The 22,799-nt window shown below is 33.5% G+C and overlaps 1 pseudogene; it reads left to right on the top strand.

Annotated features, from left to right (window-relative positions):
* Window positions 1–20,863, top strand: part of LOC141561866 (WASH complex subunit 3 pseudogene) — a 45,135-nt pseudogene extending 24,272 nt beyond the window's left edge.
* Window positions 20,864–22,799: the final 1,936 nt, after the last annotated feature.

The following is a 22,799-nucleotide window of genomic DNA, read 5'->3' as shown; positions in this document are numbered from 1 at the left end:
GGAAATATGTTCACTATAATCTTTGTTTTTCTCTCAAGTTTTTTCCCATTTATTCATTTTCCACCACTTAATTTTAGAGGAAGAAATGGAATATGGTTTTCACTGATTAATTTCCACGTAACCATCCTGCAAATTATAGATACGAATTACCTCCTCTGTACTCATCTGGGATGAAGGTCAAGTAGCAGCTTGCTTTTTTTTTTTTTTTTGTTCATGATGGAAGGAAAGGAACATATCCAAACATAATTTTATTTCACATCTTCTGTATGAATTTCAATACTTTTAAACAGTTTCTATAAAGGGCTATGATATAGATATAAATTTAGTACTTTTTTTTTTACCACTATAAGACTATTTTTTGAAATTTACTTTTTAATTTTAGTGTTCTATTTATTATACAGTGACAGTCTCACAATCACCTTGTATTATCTATTCATAAGCTTAAAACTCTTTTTTAAAACTGTATTTTTAAAAGCTTTTTATTTTCAAAATATATGCATAGATAGTTTTCAACATTCACCCTTGCAAAATCAATTTTTCTCCCTTCCTTCCCCTCCCTCCCTCCTTTAGATAGCAAGTAATCCAATATATGTTTACATATGTGCAATTCTTCCATACATATTTCCATAATTATCATGTTGCACAAGAAAAATAAGATCCAAAAAGGGAAAAATGCGAAAAAGCATGCAAACAACAAAAAAAAGTGAAAATTCTGTCATTTTCCACACTCCTTCCCCACAGTCCTCTCTCTGGGTATAGATGGCTCTTTCTATCATAAGACCATTGGAACTGGCCTGAATCATTTTGTTTTTGAAAAGAACCTCATCCATCAGAAATGATCTTTGTATAATGTTGTTGTTCAACTCACTTCACTTAGCACCAGTTCTTCAGGCCTTTATGAAATCGTCCTGTTGGTCGTTTCTTATAGAACAATAATATTCCATAACATTCATATATCATTTATTCAACTGATGAGCATCCACTCAGTTTCCAGTTCCTCATAGGCTTAAAACTCAATGGAACCTTAGTCCAACATTCTCATTTTAAAGATGAGTCAATGAAGTACAGAGAGATGAAATCACTCATCCAAGGTCATATAAATAACAAAAATCACAAAATAAAAATAGTAGGAGTGAAGCTCTTAGGAAAAGGTTTTCCAGTTCTACAACTACTCTTGCTGTTGCTTCTTAAGCTGGGGATTCTTAAGCAAGGGATTGATATTGGAAGTCTATTAGATTAAATGATGCTCTCAAACTTCTTGCTAGACTACTCCAAGCCAAAAAATAATCCTCCTTTTCTTTTCTAGATAAAGGGAACCTTGGTTTCTTTGCTTTTCTAGTCCCTCTGAGGTGTTCCCACCCCTCTCGAAAATGTTCATCCTCCCCCATACACACCTATGATGTGCTGATAAATGTTTAGCAACAAGCTTTTTGGAGGGCAGGGTCTCAAGGGTAGGGAAATGTGCCTACAATACACTCTTATATTTAATATACTTTGTTAAAATTTCTCCATAGGTTTCTTAAGTCTAGAAATCAACAAAATGGTAAATTAAATGATTCTTGCTGATTACTAAGGTAAAAATATTCCCACTGAAAATACCTCATCCCAACTCTGCACTCTTTAGCAAAAGAGAAAGGTTGTGGTCCAAGCAGGCTCCCATATGACCAGACCATGTAAGCAGGATTATGAAGATTGAAAGTAGTGTACCTCCCTCTGGGACTATAAAAAGGACAGCATTGCTATCTTTAGCTGAGGTACCACTATTTGTACACAGAAGAGATCAGAGTTTCCTCCTTGCTTTTCCATATACCTACTGACTTTGTCAAAAGCAACTTTGTTCCCAAAGGATTCACTTATTAAGAGACTGTTGATTTTTCAAAATTGGGAATTATGCAAGTAATTTATTGTATCTCTTCTGCAAATGCTTTTCAATTCCAAGGAGATGTAGAATTCCATTGACTGAAAAAGTAATTTGTTGGTCCTAGGGGCATGTGGACCAATAAATTCCATATAAATTTTTGCAAGCCAAACCCTTTCCATTTTACTTCTAGCCAGTTATCCTATTTTTATGCTCTATTGACTTTTGTGAGGGACAGAGAGAGAACAGGTGGTGAAGTAATGGGTCTTGGAGCCAAAGTAATTTCTTATTCAAATGGAACTTTTCACTGAGTAAACATCTGAGGTAGCTAGTGAATAGAGGAGTGGGGGCAGGCTTCAAGAAGATCTGAGTTCAAATCTAACCTCAGACACTTTTTAGTTATGCAAGCCTGGGTAAGTTGCTTAAATTGTCTATCTCAGTTTCCTCAGTGTGTTTCAAATGACATAATATTTGCAAAGCACTTATTACAGTGTCTGGCATATAATACATTCAGTATAAGTGTTTATTTTCTTTCTGTTCTGCAGCATGTGTGATATTTATATAAAATTATTTTCCCTGACTAAAAGCAAAACAAACTGAATTGTGTGTATATACTGTGACCAAGCTTGACCCTAAGAAGAAATGAGAACATGAACCACTTCCCTTCTGTGGTGTGGGAAACTGGATGTATAACATTGCCTGTACTGTCAAACTGAGTGGATGTGTTAGCTGCTTTTGCAGACCTGCTTTTTTTGTCCTTCTTGTTTATTCTTTATTACTAGGAATGGCTCACTGGGTGGGAAAAGTAAAGAGGAATAGATTTAGAAATAAAGACAAAAATTAAAACAAAAAATTAAAAGGAAGTGATTTTTCATCCTCAATAGAAATATAGATAAAGAAATGGGCCTAGATTGTCTTGAAAAGGATTTTGACTTGATATGGAAAATTTCTTAGCATTTTAGTTAATATCCAAGAATTTTGTTTCACTGATGGACCATACACAAAGAAATAAAAATTGTTTTTTTCTTGGGCAGGGACATTTCTTACTGAGACCCAAGCACCCCCAAATGAGGGACATCTTCCAAAATACCATTGTGATCGCAACCCTGAACAGACTGAGAAAGCCCTAAAACAGGTTGCTATGGGAAACTGAAGAATAATATTAGCTAAAAATAGCATTTCTGAGGTGGCTTAAAAGCTGTCTGACCTAAAGGCGGAGAATGAACTGGATAACTTCTAAGTCACTTTTATTCACACTGGTCTATATATATATATATGTTTGTGTGTGTGTGTGTGTGTGTGCACATACATGCATGCATATTTAAATGCATACAGGAAAATATGCTATAATGCACAGGTACATCTGTGTTTGTGTATATGTGTATTATACATATATACATACACATATATACAATACATATTTTGTATATGTGTCTATATATAATATTATATATAGTAAAATATATATAAATGTATTATATATAAATAAAATATATATACATATATATGTATATATATATACTCTCTCTCTCTCTCTCTCTCTCTCTCTCTCTCTCTCTATATATATATATATATATATATATATATATATATATATATATATATATAGTATAGGTCATTTGTTTCTCTGACTGTCTTCAGAGAGACTTTTTGGTTGTAATTCACCTTTTGATACATGAGATGATGTCCAATGTGAAGGTTTAGTAACTTTGATAGAATGCAGTGGCCATGCAGCTTTAGAGACAATATAATCCATCCTCTTCATTTTTTATGTGAAGGAACTGACGCTCAATAACTTGCCTAAGGTCATAATTTTATGAAGTGTTTCAATATGGAAGGATTGCCATGATTGTTTTACTAGGCCCCAGAGGGAAAATAGAGAAGAAATGGGTGGAAATTCCCATGACAGTAATTTAGAATTGATGAAAGGAAAAAGTATACTAATAGATTTTCTCTCAAGGGATTATGCTCTTTTGTGCTTGAGAACTTATAAAAACAGCTGTAGGGACAGGTATAATGGTGCATGTTTTCATAGACTGCTCCTGGGGAGACTGAGACTAATGGATTGTTTGAGCTCAGGAGATTAATAATAATAATAAGTAATATTTATTTAGTACTTACTGTCTCAGGTTTGTGATAAGTGCTTTACAAATATTGTCTCACTCAATCTCCAATTGAGTTAGAAGCCATTATCATCCATTTCACAGATAAGATCATTGAGGTGAACAAGAATTAAGTAATTTGCTCAGTGTCATTTAGTTAGCAAATATCTGAGGTTAGATTTGAACTAGCCTAAGTTAGACACTAGGCTAAATCAGCCTAAGTGCCATAAGCTAACAATCCTTGTGCTATACAAATCATTGTGTTCTGATTCCCAAAATAATTCAGTTGTCAATGTCTCTTTTTTGTTGTCTATTTATAAGGATTCATGAGTATTTCTTTTTTTTTTTTTCTTACTGTATTATCTGGAGTTATTCATGGTTGATAGATGAAAACTTTTATTCTTCATTAAAAATGTATTTCCACATCAAAAGATATTCTGAAAAGAATAAATTGCTTGGAAGAAAAGTATTAAAGTAGCAAAAAAAATTTATCTTGTTTTATGGGAAGATATTTTTAATGCCATACCCCACCATTTAGTCTATGACAGTCTATTATAGATCCCTTACTTAAATCCAATTGTATAGTGCTGCTAAAATATTATAAGGTTTGAAATTGCCTCCCACCATTCTCTTAAGGATTGGGACATAAATAATGGTATATCTATCTCTTCTATCTATTTATCTATTTATCTATTTATCTATCTATCTATCTATCTATCTATCTATCTATCTATCTATCTATCCTGTCTGTCTGTCTATCTATCTATCTAAATAGATTTGTGTTTGTGTGTATACATACACACATATGTATGTGTGTATATTTTAGTCCTACTTTTTCGCCAAAAATGCCAGCTATATTCTCACACTTCAAATCAAATAGTGTCTAAAGAGGAGATAGCTTGGTTCTAAAACCATTTTCTTGGCTCATCCAAGAAGGTACATCACATGATGTGATAAATTATATTCATTAGCTCAGATTAAGGGCGAAACATATTAATTAGCAAAAATATTGACCTTTAACTTAGTAAGTAAGAAAAAACAAAATTCCAGGAGAATATAATTGTTTGAGCTCTAGGCATGTGAGATTCCTTATATTTTACAACATCTGTGGACAAGGATCCTTTTAAATTTTTAAATTTATAAGTGAAGAAAAACATGGAATACTCTCCTTGGTGAGCTATTTGTGCTTAACATAGCTTATTGTCATGAAAACTTTTCTTATATTTAAAGATAAAGCTCTTAAAATGTTAAGGTCATATGTATATGACATCAAAGCACCTAAATGGAAAATGAAATATTTCATTGTCTGCCTATTTTGGCCATAATTGATGAATGAATAGGTATTTATTAAGCAGTTACTATATGCCAGGTCTCGTGATATTGCCTTCTAGGAGGTTACATTCTGCTGGGGGTGCCCAGAGATAACAAAATTTGCATTTATTTCTAAATACCAGATGATTGAATTTTTGTAAGGTTTCAACAACATGGCATTTTGTAGAGAAAATGTAATTCCATTTCTACTTGTCTTCAGTAGAATATATAAAAATATTAAAAGAATAATGAAATGAAATTAGCAAATAGTTCATCCAGTCTAATATTCTGTCTCCAACAATAGTTCTAAAGTATACTAGAAAATGATTATTTTCTCTGAAATCTATCTTCACAATTAAGTATATAATTTTATAGAGAAAAAATCCATATTTCTAAAGAAGAAAAAGAAAAATGGATTCAAGAAAAACTACAATAAAATAAATTATATCCAGAAATAAAGAATTGATACATATCTGTAAAACTACAAATATATATTCTGCAGTAGAACAATGCGCAAAGGATATAAAAGATATATAATGTATATATGAGGAAATATACAATGATTATATAAAAAGAAATAGGAAAATAACAAAGAAATAAGTAAGGGAAATAGTAATAGAATTTTGGTGGGCTTGGGGAAAAAAGATAAAGAATAAAATATGTTATTTGCTTATGTTGTATTTAATCCTATCTTGCGATAGCTTAATGGCTATTTTCCCCTCTTGATTCTATCCTTTTATTAATGAGTATTATGTTTAAAAATAGAATATATTCTTTAAAATCAAGGATATATTTGTGCAAGTCATTTCTTCCCAATAAAATGTAAGTCCTTTCAGGAAAAAGGGAATAAGTATTTATCAAGGCTGTTAAAATACTGCAGAGGTTACAAGCAAGGTAGGTGGAATGCATGTAAATAGACATTTCCCACATTAGGAGACAGGGTCAGATTAGCACCTGAGCTCCAGTTACCACAGGACATAGGGTAGGATTAAGATGCCAGGCTCACTATACCCCAGACTTTGTGGGAGAAAGTGTCAAACCACTACCCTCATAATTTGGCCTGTGGAACAATAGGAAACAACCCTCATTTGGACAGCTCATTGCCCTGGCATTCAATATCAATACCATAATGGAACCCCAAGAATAAAGGCAGGGCGGCACTTGGGAAGCCAAGTGGGTATAGTATTTATACAAGAACTGTTCCAGCACAGTTAACACCATTTGGTTGAGACTTCTCAGGATCACATCAAGAGATGAAACCAATCATGGATTTTGGATTGTGTGAAGAAGAGATTTCAAAATTTAAACTAGCTGCCAAAAGACTGGACCAAAACCAAGGAACCTCTGAAAATTCAGGTTCTAGTCTTAGCTAAGACAGGTAGGTGAAGAATGCATTCATCAATAAAATACAATAATGTGTCAAATTTGCCTATGAACAAATTTGTTTTCAACTGAAAAAACTAGAAAGACAAAATAACAAATCAATTAAATTAAATATCAAAGTAGAACTCTTGAAAATCTAAGAAAAGTTTCACAAAATTGAAAATCGAAAAAATAAATTTTTGGATGAAGTTGTGATATGATTTTTAAAAGCTAATAATGTAATAATAGCCAATCTGATTTTTAAAGAGAAAAAAATGTGTTAAAATGAAAAAAAAAAACTCTACAATTGAAGATAAAATTTAAAAAAATATTTTGCTCAATTACATGTCAACAAAAATAAATCTCAGATCAAATACATATTTCCAAAAACATTAGAGTAAAAGGATTAGAGTAACACAAAAGCCCCAAAAGAATTTTTTTTGTATAACTCAATTTAAATAAAAGAAATCAATCAATAATATTTTGCTTACAGGAGAAAAAATAAGTCCAGAAACAGACAGATTTACAAGTAGATTCTAAATAAAACATTCAAATAATAATTAATCATAATGCTATATAAACTGCAAATATAGAAAATATATTCTTTCAAATTTTTTTATGATGCAAATAGACTCCATTCCGGAAAAGACAAAGCTAAGAAAACAACAATAATAACAACAACATCCCTAATGAACATTAATGATGAAATCCTTGCATAGTGACCAAAACAATATAATGTACTACGGGCAGAACTGGGAATTGGTTCTTCTATCAAGGTTTGCAATGACTGTCTTTCCAGGTAGAACTAAGTCATTAAAGATCTTAGAAATTATATTTCTTTTCATTTAGTGAAAAAAGAAGCAATCACGAAATCAGACCTGGAAGGCAGAGAAGTCCACTGCCCTTGGGGAAGTTGTTGGTAGATTTGATAACCTATAAAGTTCCTTCCAAAATAAAATCTAGGATACTTTCAAAGATCCATAGTTCCTTCAATCAGAGAATTTGCCATTAAGTAAAATGATATAGGTTATGCCTAAGCATTCTATTGAATAATATAAATGTACTGAAGAATTAGATTTCAGATTGTGCCACAGTGTATCATTATTTCCTCTAGAGTTGTTTATGCTAAAAACTGCAAATATCATATGAACAAAAAAGGAATCACTTTAATCAATTGTTCCATTAAAGCTAAAGTTCTGTCTTTTTTCAGGTGAGTTTGAAAGAGAGTTTGAAAATCCCCTTTCTGTGGTACATAATCTATGGTTCACATATTTTATAGTGTTCTTAAAAGTTTAGCTCCAAAAGTTTTAATGAATTTTATTGTGTCATGAATCTTTTTGGCAGTCTTATAAAGCCTATGAACCCCTTCTCAGAATAATGTTTTGAAGTAATTGAAGACAATGCTAAATTTCATTTAAAGATTAGAAAAAATAAAGATTTTTTTTTTCCCATCGAAGTTCATAATGTTTGGACCCACAGTAAAGAATCCCCACTTAGCTGGAGAAGAAAGAGAAATAAGTATATAGGGGAGAGAATACTTTGGATAAAATTTAAGTAAGATAAGGGTAGAAGGAGGGCTTGATTTGATGAAATCATGAATCCATGGCAGAATCAAAGCATCCACATGCCATACATTACAATAATAAAAGGTCACATTAAATAATAACTTCAATATACATTTTCCCTGCAACAACACTTGGTATGAAGGAAGAATATTAATAATGCCTTTAATAGGTAAAGAAGTCAGATCATATAGTGAAGGAGACATAAGGTTAATAAGTATTATTGGTAGGATTCAAGCTCATGTCTCCAAAATTTTTTTCTGGCACCAAACAGTATAAATTACTCCAGGGTAAAAAAAAAAAAGGATCATTAGAACCAGAGCTAACAACATCTTAACAAAAAGCCATGAGCCATGAGATGACAAAAAGCATGTTTTATTCAGTAGATGAGCTTTCCTGAAGAGCTCCATTGGAAGAGGATAACTGCTGATATGGTATACACTTTCTTGAGAATCCTTCCTTTCTTTAAAAAAAAAAATTTTATTTTTAATTTATGAAAATTCTTCCTTTTTAGATAAGAGAACTTTAGAGTTACTTCTTTACAGGAACTTAATTTATTCAATATGAAAGCATTTGCTCATTAATGATTTTTATCCCTTACAGACATAATCAAAGAATTTGAGAGTTTGAAAAGGACTTCAATAGAAAATTTGTTCAACACATTGCTATACCGGATGAAACAAAACAAAACAAAACAAAAAAGATTATAGTAGGAATCCCGAATTCCACTGAAAGATCTCCTAGAAAAGGGAAAACACTTTCTTTTGGTGTATTCCCTACCATTTTGTAACATTCTTAATTATTAGAAAGATTTATACAAACACACACGCACATGCACACACACACCCTCCATATCAAGCTTCTAAATTTTTCTTTATGTTACTTTCACCTATTCCTCCATTCTTCTTTCTGGGGTTTAGTGGAACAAATTTCTCCCTTTGACAGCCCTTTAGATAAAGGAAGATAACTAACATGACTCTGAGGCTTGTAAACATCCTCAATTCTTTCAATTGATCCTTCTATGAGATGAACACAAAGTATTTCACCATCTTGACTGCCTCCTCTGGACATTCTATAGCTCATCAATGTCCTTCCTAAGCCAAGATGCCCAAAGGTGAGTGAGGCACTCCACAAGAAGTCTAGGAAAGGCAGAATATAAGAGATATCACCTCCTTATTCTTAAAAGAACTGATTATCTCAGATTTTTTCATTGGTCCCTCTTCCCACAATTCAAAGGCACATAATCGAATCTCTGTACAAATACCTGAAGAACGATTGAGGGGAAAAAAAAAAAATATATATATATATATATATATATATAAATATATATATATATATATATATATATATATATATATATATATATATATATATATATATTCTAGAGGCAGAATTCCCCAAATTTGAGTTTAGATTGATCTATTCCATTAACTATGACATGGTAAGCAAAAGAGTGTATCGTCTCAAGGTGTCATTCCCTCTATAAGGGAGTATTTTGGATAGTCTCTTGGAGATCCAAGCCTCTACTGAGCAAATAATTCCTAAAACGATAAACAACCCTGTGCATTGGATGGTTTCTATTAATACTTGTCAGTGAATTGGGATTCACAGCTAACCATAGCATACTAGTAGAAACTGGGGATTTCAGGCTTTACTTTGCATTTGAATCATAGAGTTTACCTTATTGATCACACTGATTGATATAAAAAAATATATTTCTGAGATTATTTTTTTAGGGATTAGCTTTATTTTTTTTTAATTGAGGCAATTCGAATTAAGTGACTTGCCCAGGGTCTCACAGCTAGGAAGTGTTAAGTGTCTGAGACCATTTGAACTCAGGTCCTCCTGAATTCAGGCTGGTGCTCTATCCACTGTGCCACCTAGCTGTCCCAAGATTATTTTTCCGATATGTTCCTGAAACAAACATTCCCAAAAAGAAGAAATAGAAAACAAAAGATCTTAATTCCAGATTATTATAGTAATACAAAATAAACTCTTGAGAAAAGCCCTGGAACATAGAGCTGACTGCATTAACAGGCTAATTTTTCAGTTGCTTGTTTTATAATGAAACTAAATCATCAAATTGCTAAGCGGCAATTAAAAATATTTCTTAACATTTATTTTTAATAGAAAAGAATTCAGAAACTGATAATACATGAGTCATCCATAATCAAGGTCAAGTCATGTTGCCTTTTCAGTGGACATCTCCATACTGTCTACTTCTGTCATAAGATCAATGAAGGAAACATGTTCATGCTAGGGGAAAAATATGAATAATTTATTTTTACTATTCCTTAACATCACCTACGTATTAGGCAGATGTTCTAGATTTAGTTCCTTAAACAAAGACACCACAGACCAAAAATCTTGGGTTTGAAAAAAAAAGGAAAGTGGTGCAGAGTATAATTTGGTGAGTCAGTTTGAAATTTTCCATTTCTCATTTCTCTACCAAATACATGTGTGCATGTTTATATGTATATATATGTATTATTTACATATAATAATAATAGCTAATATTAGGTAGTACTTATTGTGTGCCAGGCACTGTGGAAAATGATTATACATATATATATATATATATATATATATATATACACATATACACACATATATGTATGTATTTATGTTTGTGTATATATGTTCACATACATAGATGCATAATATATGTATTGAGAGATTCTTATTACCAATTGTGGAGGAGACACATGATTTTTTCCCTATCCTATTTCCTTGTTCAAAGCCTAAGCTTTGAAGGCCATTACTAATTTCTGCCAAAAAATTTACTCCATCTAGACCTTCTTAAATAAAGTAAATTCCTGCCCATTGTGCTCTATTCAAGGGACTTTAAATGGAGGTATATTATTCTCTGTTTAGACCTCTCATGATTGAGTGTAAAGACAGTCTTTTTGTCTAAGAGTGATATAATGTCTCTTTTTCAGCCCTTATTGGAAAGAGCCCATTTCTCAATATAATATTCATTCTTTCACTAATTACTAACCAATTAAAGTTCATTTCTCCTCACAGGAACACTCATTCTTCCAAAAGCAATATAAACTGTGAATTCATAAAGGGTTTTTGAAATTAAAGAATGGAATTTAGCTCTTTTATTAATAAAATGCTAGAATTATTAATAAACTGAATAATTACTCAGAAATTATCTCTTGAACTTCTTGAATGTCACTGTGTGTGTGTGTGTGTGTGTGTGTGTGTGTGTGTATTTGTAATTTAGAATTCTTTGCCTTTACACTTTGAGTCTCTTGGTCATTCCTTAATCTTAATTTTGAAGACAAGAGCAGAAGAATATTTTCCATACAGGAGTTCAAGGACAGAATTTACATTGCTCTAGTCACATTTGCTAACCCAGTTTCTCAAGAAACACTAGCATATGTTTAAGAGGTAGCTAGCTAGGGCTAAAATGAGGTCAGGGAAAGAACACATTGCATCCAGGAGAGTAGAAAGCCATCATCTCATTGTGTGCATTAAGGACAATTACAACAGAATGTTCTCAGGTCAAGGGGAAAAAATTCCCCTTTAGTCTGCCATTCTACTTCATCTTATTCTATAATTAGAATCACTCCTTTAAGTTTAGGTATCTCCTCCCTCTCTCTCTTTTTTTCTTTAACCGACTCTAATTTCATTGGGATATAGAATGATTGATGAAGAAATTGCTTTAATAGTGCATATCTGTACTCATTCTCTAAATTAGTTTTTGAAATGACTTGCCCTTAGTAAGACAGTCAGAATGTGGCAAGATAGAACTTGAACACTGATCTTTGTTATTTCAAAATTGAATCTATCTCAATCGTCTTCCTTGTGCTCCTCCAAAATATAAAAACTGACCAGTCTTCATCAATTGTTAACATCTTATGTAAATTAGTTTATCTTATTAGAGAATCATAGGGCCACTGAGCTGGAAGGAATCTCAGAGATCACTGAAATCAGTTGATACAAAACCAAAGATCATCTTTACATTGGCCCCAAAAGGTGATAGAATTTCTGCTTGAAAATCCCCAGGTAAGTGGTACCTAGCACTATTTCCCTAGACAATCCAATTTTGGAGAGCTTTAGGGATTACAAAGTTCTTTCCATCCTTCCTTACATCTGCCTCTCTCTACTTCCATCCATACCTTGCTAGCTCTGTTCTCTGAGATTAAGGGAAACCTTTCTCTTCCACATGACCGTTAAATCCTTCAGATTCTTGAAGACAACCCTTGTTTTTTAATTTTCTCCAAACTAAATATTTCTATTTCATTCAACTCAAACTTCTCATCCTCATATGAGATGAGGTAAGGCAATCATAACTAGAATGGTAGACCTGAATTTGGGAAAGAGCTGAATTAAAATCCAGTTTCAGGTCACACTTATTGGCTATGTGATTATTGGCAAGTCATTTTGCCTCTGCCTGTCTCAGTTTCCTTAACTTTAAAATAAGAATAATAGCATCTACCTTCCAGGGTTAAAGAGAGGATCAAATGAGAAAAAAAAAGTTGGAAAACTCTTTGAAAATGCTTAAAACACTATATAAATATAATCGTTGTTATCTTTATTTTTAAAAGCCTTCAACCTTTTTGATCAGTTTTCTATGAATATTCTCTTTGGACTAATTTACAATTCTTCTTGATGTCCCTTTCACCTTAGTCCCTCAGTTAAAGTGAGTTTCTAACCCTGCTTCAAGCTCTAAAAAAGCTCAGAAGGGCAGGGAACTAGTTTCCAATGCAATTACGGATACTCTATAGATTCTAGCTGTTGCTTTCTGCTATTTAATCTATTTTAACATCATTATGTAAAAATCAAGAAAAATATAATTAAATGCAAATTTGATGGTTTAAATTGAGACTTGCAAAAGAATTTGTATTCAAGTAAAGCTCAAAGCTAAGTAAGAGAAATTTTGCCATAAAAATGGCATATTGAAATATCCATTCCCATTTGTGGCAGCTTACTGAAATAAAAGGAATGCTGACTTTGGATGGCTGAGTTCAAATCTCACCAGTGATGCTTCCTATCTGTGTGATGTTAGCAAGTGCTTTCTCCTCTCTGTCTCAGTTGCTTATTAGTCTATTAAAATGAAGATGTTGGACTGAATTATATCTGAAATCCTCCCAGTTCTAGATATATAATCCTATGACCTAGATTCAAAATCCAGTTTACTACATCTTACCTGGGTGACTCTGGGAAAGCCAATTCAATTGTTTTAGCCTCAATTTTTTCATCTGTTAAAAACACAAAACACAAAACACACACAGAGACAAAAGAACAGTAAAGGATTTTGAACGAGATGATTTCTTGCAGCTCTAAAATCTCTATACTATGTGAAGATAGCAACATAGTTTTTTTTTTCTTTTCTCCAAGTAATTGAGCATATTTAGGACTATCTTAAAGGGTCTTTAGTATACATAATTTGAATTTTTAATGAGAATTATAAAAGCCAAAATACTGAAAGAAACAAATCCAGAATATCATTTTTTCTATTAAAAAACTTTTTAAAAAGAAAGGCCAAAGATAATTGTGTGGACATAGTGCCACCTTGTGGAGTTTGTGATAATACTTCATTAGAGAAGTTTTCAATGGGTCAGTCTTTTGTGAACATAATTCACTAAAGTCTAAAGTGCCTCTGAGGTGTTAATTATAAATAAAGTTTCATGTCTCTGTGATGTTAGCAAAAAATGTATTTTTAGTCCATTATCCCCTCAGGCCCCAAGCAGCAGTATTGCTATTTTAAGTTCTTATCTAATCTAAGGCATAAGGTTGAGAGGCCTAATTAAATCTTAAACTTATCGAACAGTTATCATCACATTATTTTTTAGGCTGTTTTCTCCTTAAGGCTTGAAAGAACTGGGACTTCTAGTCCAGGGTTTAAATTACAGTGAATTTCATTCCAAAGTGGTTATGGGGAAGGAGGGAACTAGAAAGGGGGAAAAAGGAAATTGTATTATTTGTATTTTGTGGCAAATTTGAAGAAGTTTCTTATAACATGAAATATTATATAAAAGAAATAGCTATAATTTAAAGTGCTTATCCAATTAAAAAGAAATATTATTATAAAGAGATTAGATGATTACTTATTAAGGGTATTTGCAAGGGAATTCCTGTTCAGAATTAGTATTAGTATTATTAGTATTAGTCTAGTATTAGAATTAGTATTAGTCTAATTAGTATTAGACTAGATAACTTTTAAGGTTATCTTAAAATAGATATATTAATATCTCATATTTTCCTTACAATAACCTTATGAGATAAGCATTATTATTTTAGTCATTTTACAGATGAGGAAACTGAGGCATATAAAGGTCATTGCTTTATATTCAGAAAAAAATAAATTTAATTCACCATACATAGAACAATTATAGGGGAATGTGTATAGTTGAATTACCTTCATAGAAAAAAACAAGTAGACATGGTCTTTGAACAACTGAATTCTGTCTGTAAATTCAAAAAAAATACTACACTATATTCTAGACATATTAGTGAATATTGTTTTATACAATTTAAAATGATTAGATAATATAAGATTGGAATACTGCTACAGTGTAGAAAATGATGAGTTGGTAGATTTAGAAAAGATATAAGAATTGGATTTATGAAGGATGATGTTATCTGCCTCAGAAAAACATAGACAAAAAACACAATATGGTCCTATAAGATGTATATGAATGTACATGTGTATATATGTATAGTTATATCTATCATCTATATCTTTGTATATATATATATATAGTATTTAATGTATAGACATATAAATATTTATATGTACATATGTGTGATTACATATATCTGTATATACATATATATATATAAAAATATACATTGTCACATACATATACATATACTAATTTAAATATGTGTATATATATTTATATAAATATATCCATACTTAATTGTAGCTTTCTTGGGGGGAAGGGAAAAAGAATAAGGTAAAAAGTTCTATAAACCTTCAAAGAAGGAAAGATGGACAGCTCAGAACACAATGTGTAATATTTATTAGATAGGTTTTCTTGAGGTGGAAATTTATTGCCTCGTATTTTGAATCCTCTCTCATGTTATGCTGTGCACATATCTTTTTTTTTTCTTTTTCTATTTGAAATTTCAAAAAAAGAGTGTGGGGGAAGAGAAATTGTCTCTATCCTATACTTGGACTTACCCTAAAATTACTCATTTAGAGCTGCAAAGGAGGGCCTTGCAAAGCCATCTAGCCCAAATCCTGCATCTTACACATAAGGAAAATGAGACCCACAGAGATGGAATAATTTGTTCAACATTATATATGGAGCTAGTGGCAGTTTTAAACCAAGGCCCTTTGCCTTTAAATCCTTACACCATTATTTCTAGAGGATATTTGATATTCCATATAATGTGCAAGTATGTGACATTTAATGTGTAAAATATATGGATCATTATATATTTCTTTAAATATAAGTTGTCCAAGTCAGGCTTGTGGAACTCGTTACCAAAATTTCTTTTTCTTTGTCTTCTCAACAGACTGTCCTACTTCTCCTTTCTCAGCAGAAGCTCTGCTGATACAGAATGTGTGTGTGTATGTGTGTGTGTATGTATGTAAAAGCAGAATTGATACCTAATGGCACACCAAGAAACATCAAATTACGGCTGTCACAGAAGATGTAACACCTCCATTGAACCCATTTAATTAAAAAATTGTCACCATCTGCCCAAAAAGGTACAGAGGCACCTTTAAATCATCCTTTTCAGCACAGGGAACAAACAAGCTAATCTATTTCACACAGCAAAAATAACAAAGGCTGTTTGTGTTTATTCTTCATTAATCCCTGTAGAAAAGATAGACTGGGATGCTTTGGTTTTATTTTTAAGAAAGTTATTTATATTCCTTGGAAAAATTGAATCTGGCTGCCCCAAGGATCCCTGAGGCTGTGGGGCTAGTGGCAATGTGCTAAACAGTCAAGGACCCAGATTTTCTAGAGAAATTTGATTTCTGAACAGAGACCATCATTGTAAAATCAGTTTCTTTGAATGAAGCAGTTTAGAGCCATGGAAAGAGCAAAGGATTCACATTTCAAGTTAGATGTTTATGACCTGTCTGAAACCTGTCTGGCACATTATTGAACCTTTATAGGTCTCAGTTTCCCCATCTGTAAAATTAGGGACTAGATAGTCCCTAAAATCCCATTCATCTCTAAGTCTATCATCCTGTAGAGAGGAGTTGGGGAATATCTTAGCCTATTTAAGAATGGGCCAAATCAGCCATTCCTCAGAGCTGAAAAACATTAGAGGCCAATCAAAACCAATCTGAATGTTAAATTGGCCTTTGATGTGATCCATTAAACAGAGAAATGTAAAATCATTCCTATTAACCCTATGGACAATAAAAAAGCAATTAAAAAATCAGAGACTTTTAGGATTTGAAAACTTATTAATGAATTATATCAGATTATCAGTTAGAAATTCTATTGAGTTAGAAATACTGAGGAAGATAAAAGAATGTGTTCTCGAGTTAATATTTTGTAAGCATCTAAGGTAGAGTGATTTGTCCTAATAGTTTTCAATAGCCTCAAAATATGTCTCCAGATTTAGGCAGCTTTGAGCAGTAAATTTGAAGACAGGTACTCTTGGATTTAATTGTTTTATACTTAAATTGACTTTTGATCCAAGCAACCTGGAAAACAATTTGCAACTATTCTCCTGAAAGAAGGTCAAAAAGGAAGAAAAGAGCCTATATGTGTGCAAAATTATTTATAGCAGTTCTTTTTGTAGTTGCAACAACAACCACCACCAAGTGCACCACAGAAACCTTTGTAACCAACAGAGTGTCTATAAATTGCAGAATTGCTAAATTAATTATAGTATATGACTATAGTAGAATATTACTGTACCAAAAGAATGAAGAAAGGGATGCTTTTAGAAAACAAAACAAAACAAAGAATTAAAAAAGATCCAAATGAACTAATTCAGAGTGAGTTGAACAGAATCAGGATTACAATTTATAACGAAACCATTATAATGACGGCAATTATGAAAGTTTTGAAAGATGATCAACCGTGTTTCCAAAGTACTAAATATAAAGCATATTACTACTACTTGACAGAGAACAAATGAACTCAAAATGTGACTATAAATATTTTTGGACATGGCAATGTGGAAATTGGCTTTGATTGACTGTATATAATTGTTTTGAGGATTTTATTTATTTTTGTTATACAATGAGGGAAGAGAAAGCAAATACTTATAAATTTAAAATGTGTTCAAATTAAATTAAAAAATAATTCATCTTTGCAGTAATCCTTAAAAAGGAACAATTAGCACAAAAAGAACTGCTAAAAATTTGTCTAGTGAGATGCCCATATATTAAAGTTTCTTTCAACATAGACTCTTTGGGACTAAAATTGATTTTTATAAGAGTGAACTTTTCCTTAACCTTTTATTTTTATACCCCTGGAAAAAAATCTTATAATAAACAAGAATTAGAGAGATAAGAAAGTATATATATTTTTAAAAGTTGTAGAAATACATACTATTATCTTCTATATTAATTCACTACAAGTTGGTCATATTTTTAGACCAATCACTTTTTGTCCAACAGTTCAAAAGTATAATGTTCTTCTAAATATCAAGGCATTTCCTCAGTACTCAATGATCTGATAAAACTGAGAAAATATGAGTAATCTATGAGTCTGCATGTCTGGCATTTAAGTGCTGGGCCTGCAGGCAGGGGGAACCCTTTGATCATGTTTCTTTGGAAAGATTTTTATTTTTTTTTTTTTTTTCCCTTAACTGTTAATACATGGGGGGGAAAACAGTTGCATTCCTAAACATTATGTTTGGAAGATTTTTTTTGCTCTTGAACTGGAAAGCTTCCTTCATCAATGGAAACCTGGCCCTGCTTTGCAACTGAGGGATTTAGAGCCTGAGACAGTATACATCCAAGGTTTGAACCCAGCTCTGATGGACTCCATCTGACTCTTTCTACTAAATAATATGCCTCATAAGCTGTGATATTTAATTCAATCCAAATCCATGAACACTTAAATGCCAATTGTGCAAAATGCCTTAGTCATTGGGGATAAAAAGGCAAAAATGAAACAGTTCCTACTTTCAAGGAATTTACATTCTACTGAGATGGGAGTATGGGTGAAGAGGGACAGGGAAGGAACATGGTTGGATTCTATGAGCTTTTGAAAACAAATAATAAAATGTAAAATCACTTATAGATATGGAAAATAATCATGGAGGAAGGGGTGCCTGAGCTAAACCCTGAAAAGGAGACGATGACAGAGTATGTTTCAGGTATGCTGGATTGTCTGAGCTCTAATGGAGCATCCTTCTCAGATAGATTTGTAGTGAATAAACCCTGGGCTTGGAGTCAGGCTTAGAGTTCAAGTTCTGCCTCAGACACTAATCAATTGTGTGACCTTGAGCAACTATCTTTTCTCTCGTTCAGTTTTTTACTGTAAAATGTGTGTGTGGTAGAAATGAAAGAGTAGACTTGGTGATTTCTAAATTCTCTTTCAGAGCTTATTTTTGATACTCTGATCTGTTCCAAGCTTGCTGAGTATTCTCCATTTTCTTAAAGGGGCAACACGATCAGATTCTGGGGTTTATATTGCTATTCAGAAGCAAACCAATTTTCTATTTAGAGGAAAACAACTTTTTCTATCTCGGTGTGATTTCTGAGTAGAAGAGAGAATAACTAGAGGGTTAGTGATAAAATACAATTCAATGCTGCTAAGCTATGTGATATCTAGATGGAGCCAGAGGGATATTGGGATTTGTGAGGTTATATACTTACCTATTCTAAGAACTGTTACTTTTTTGTTTGTTTGTTTCTCCCTTTCACCTTTTTAAAAAAGATGTTCCTGTATTAAAGCAGATAGAAGAAAATTAAATTAAGTTCTATTCTACCCTAATATAAAATATATAATATAATATGGACCAATATGATTTGGAGCAAATGGTTTAGTCTCACTGGATGCCATAATCCTCCTCTATGAAATGAAAAAGTTGGATTAGATGAATTCTAAAGTTTGACAAATTCTCCTTCCTCTATACATTCAAGTAGGTAGTCCACCTCCATACCTAGATCACATTTCCTTGTCATCTCAGTTTACAGAAACACTGATTTCCTTTAGTTTCCTTTAAAGTTCAACTCTGGGACATCTTCTCCATTAAATCTTTGCTGATCTCCCCATTAGAAAGTCTTCACTCAAACTGGAAAATGAACGGATGTCCATCAATTGGAGAATGGTTGGGTAAATTATGGTATATGAATGTTATGGAATATTATTGTTCTGTAAGAAATGACCAGCAGGAGGAATACAGAGAGGCTTGGAGAGACTTACATCAACTGATGCTGAGTGAAACGAGCAGAACCAGAAGATCATTATACACTTCAACAATGATACTGTATGATGATCGATTCTGATGGAAGTAGATATCTTTAACAAAGAGAAGATCTAATTCAGATCCAATTGATCAATGATGGATAGAATCAGCTACACACAGAGAAGGAACACTGGGAAATGTTTGCATTTTTGTCTTTCTTCCCAGGTTATTTTTAGCTTCTGAATCCAATTCTTCCTGTGCAACAAGAAATTCGGTTCTACACACATATATTGTATCTAGGATATACTAGAACACATTTAACATGTATGGGACTGCCTGTCATCTAGGGGAGGGAGTAGAGGGAAGGGAAAATTCGGAACAGAAGGGAGTACAAGGGATAATGTTGTAAAAAAAAATTACCCATGCATATGTACTTTCAAAAATTTATAATTATAAAAATTAATTTTAAAATGGGGAAAAAAAGAAAGTCTTCACTGTCTGGATTCCTTCACTTTTTGCATGTCATATCATATTTCTAGTACATTGTAAGCTCCCTGAAGGTAGGGGTTGTTTTTACCTTTTCTAGTGTCCCCAGTCCTTAGCACAGTATAATTGGCAAAATGTATAATAAATGCTTCTTGACTGTATGGAGCCATGGGGAACCAGTTAGTTGTCATGAACCTTCAGAAATGGTAGAGTTGATACGATGAATATTCACAAAGCAGAATTATGGAGAATGAATGTCTACAGCAAATGGTAGGTCCATGGCTTCATTCCACCTTGTCTTTAGGTGAGGAGACCATGCAGAGAGTCACAGGTAAAGGCAGCCCAGTAGGTACCTAGGGCCCTGCACAAAACAGTGAGACCTGATTCATCAAATTATATGCAAAAATTCAGGGTCTGCAGACCTTCTATCTCTACAAGTTCCTAGTGATGATGTCCATTTATGAGCTGATCTCTTACTTGGCACTTGTGCTTGTGGATAATAGAAATATTCCCCTGGCAATGTCTCTGGAGCCTCCACAAAAGTATCTGACTTTATGACTCTCCACCCCACTGACATTAGTGGCTCCCCCTCAGTATTGGATGGGGAGATCATCTACTTTAAGAAGGTCTACTATCCCCTGGAAGTGCTGCACAGCTTTGGAGAATATCTTCCAGATTATTTTTGCTTGTACTTGAAAAATGATGAACTTCTGGGGATCATATTTATCTTGCCTGGATCCTTCACTCTAGGATCTAGAGGCAAGTTGAAGGGCTCCATCACTCCTGAAAGCTCCTCTAAATGGTTCCTGGAAGCAAGGCTTCCCGCCATGCGTATGGCTCTGGACAGCTCATTAGTCATCCACTGTGGGACCAGAATACTCTCTGATCTCTAAGAATAAGGATGTCTTGGGGGTGGCCCAGAATTTACAAGATACCATAAGTTTCTTATTAGAACACAGAGAAAAGTTATCTCAAGGTTGGGGATAGATGGTTCTACCCAAGCTATCCAATCTTGTGACTTTTCCAAGTTATTTAGTCTTTCCCCAGACTTGGGAATCTTGTCTACTATTAATTATCAGGAAGAATTCCAGTTCTGAACTGTCAGTGATGGACAGGGAATGACTCAGAGTTAAGTCCAGAGCCTGGAGAAGAGAAAAACTCCTTAGAGCTCACTGCCATGGATGTACATTTGATTCTGGTTCTTCATCTTTCAGCCTCTCGCCAGTAAGCGAAGTCCTTACTGAGAACAGCAATTTTGTTTTTTTCTGGAAAATGAAAACAAAAAGATATGGACAATTACACGGCCTGTTCTACCAGCCCTACCTCCAACCTTCACACCAGTCTTCAGTCCCCTGAGAACTGTGATCAGTTGTAAAACTCCTAATGGAGGGAACTATGAAAGGTGTTGCCTTACAGATCTCCCTGGTGTTCGGGATTGACGTGGGACAAATAAGTCCTCTCCACCTTTTCTTTTGTGTTAAACCATTAACAGTGGGAAGCTGGTTGTTTCTAGTCAAGGGAATCAGTACAAGAGCTTCCATTTTTACAATGGTGGCTGGAATAATCTGTCAGAAGTTTTTCAACAGTGGAAAGACTGTGTCCAGTGAAAAGATTTGTATAAAGTTCTTTATCCAATATCTTGAGCTTCCTTCTTCAGAGTCCCATCAAGAGGAAAAAAAATATATATATATATATAAAACACGTATAAAAAAGTCTCCACCTGACTACTGGAATGAGTCTGGTCAGGTAGAAGAGGAATATAAGCTTCAAAAGGCAATTTTTTCAAGGGCATTGATGTATTGATGTGGTGTGAGGTCTGGCTCTTCCTACTATGCTCTTACAGCATATAACCTGTGCTATTACAGTCTATATTTGATGAGTAAGAGGCACTGGGGCTGCAGAAGAGAGGGGAATACTCACAGATCCAGAAGAAATGACTCTAAAAGAGCAGAAAGAATTCTGGTGCCATATATAGTTTGTTGTGTGTTTTAGACAGACTGGAGAAAGACATTCTTCTGGAGGAAGGACATCCAAATGTGGAGAGCATGAGGTCTACAACCCAACCATGGGCTACTCCCAGGATATGACGCCTCCCGATCCTGGTTGAGATGCTAGATGAGTCAGATACCTTCTGGTGCTTCACACATGATCTTTGTCAGTTCTCCTTGGAAAAACCAGTTTCTATGGCTTTGTGAGCTACTTTGGCTCAGCCATCAGTGTTTTTACTAGCACCTTATTTCTCTGGGGGAGGATGATCCACAGAAGCTTTTCTGCCATTCCTGGATCCTTGTTGCAGGAACCTTGCACATTTGGAAGCATGGAGAGCTCATTACTAGATAGACTACTTCCATCTCTTAATATGTGTGGCCATTGTGGTGATCTACAGTAATAGTCACTGGCTAACAGCTGGCCACCGACCAGATGCCTGTATACTTTAGAAATCTGGTCATGAACATAAATGGGGAACTCGTACCCAGGACAGTAAAGGGTTTGTTTTATCACTCTTTCCTCTTGCTCCATATCCCATGTCATCTATGTGACCTCTGTTAACTCTGTGGGACAAGCATGGGAGATAGTTATTATATCCCTAGTGTGGAGTGAATCTGAACAGTGGGACACTGGGGGCACTTTCTCAAAAATCTGCCAGTGAAGACACGAGATCTTTGATTTCTACAAATAGAGCCAGTTCATAGAGAGAGGTCGATGGAATGTTTCTAGGGGAAATCTCATTAAAATAGGACAAGAGGGAAGAGTACAGGGGAAATGAGGCAGTGTTTATCAAAACTACCTTTGAAAAAATGGAGAACAAACTTTTCTTTTTTAATGGCA

The sequence above is a fragment of the Sminthopsis crassicaudata genome, chromosome 3 (genome assembly GCF_048593235.1).
Source record: "Sminthopsis crassicaudata isolate SCR6 chromosome 3, ASM4859323v1, whole genome shotgun sequence".
NCBI lineage: Eukaryota > Metazoa > Chordata > Mammalia > Dasyuromorphia > Dasyuridae > Sminthopsis > Sminthopsis crassicaudata.
This window is presented reverse-complemented; position numbering and strand designations above follow the sequence as displayed.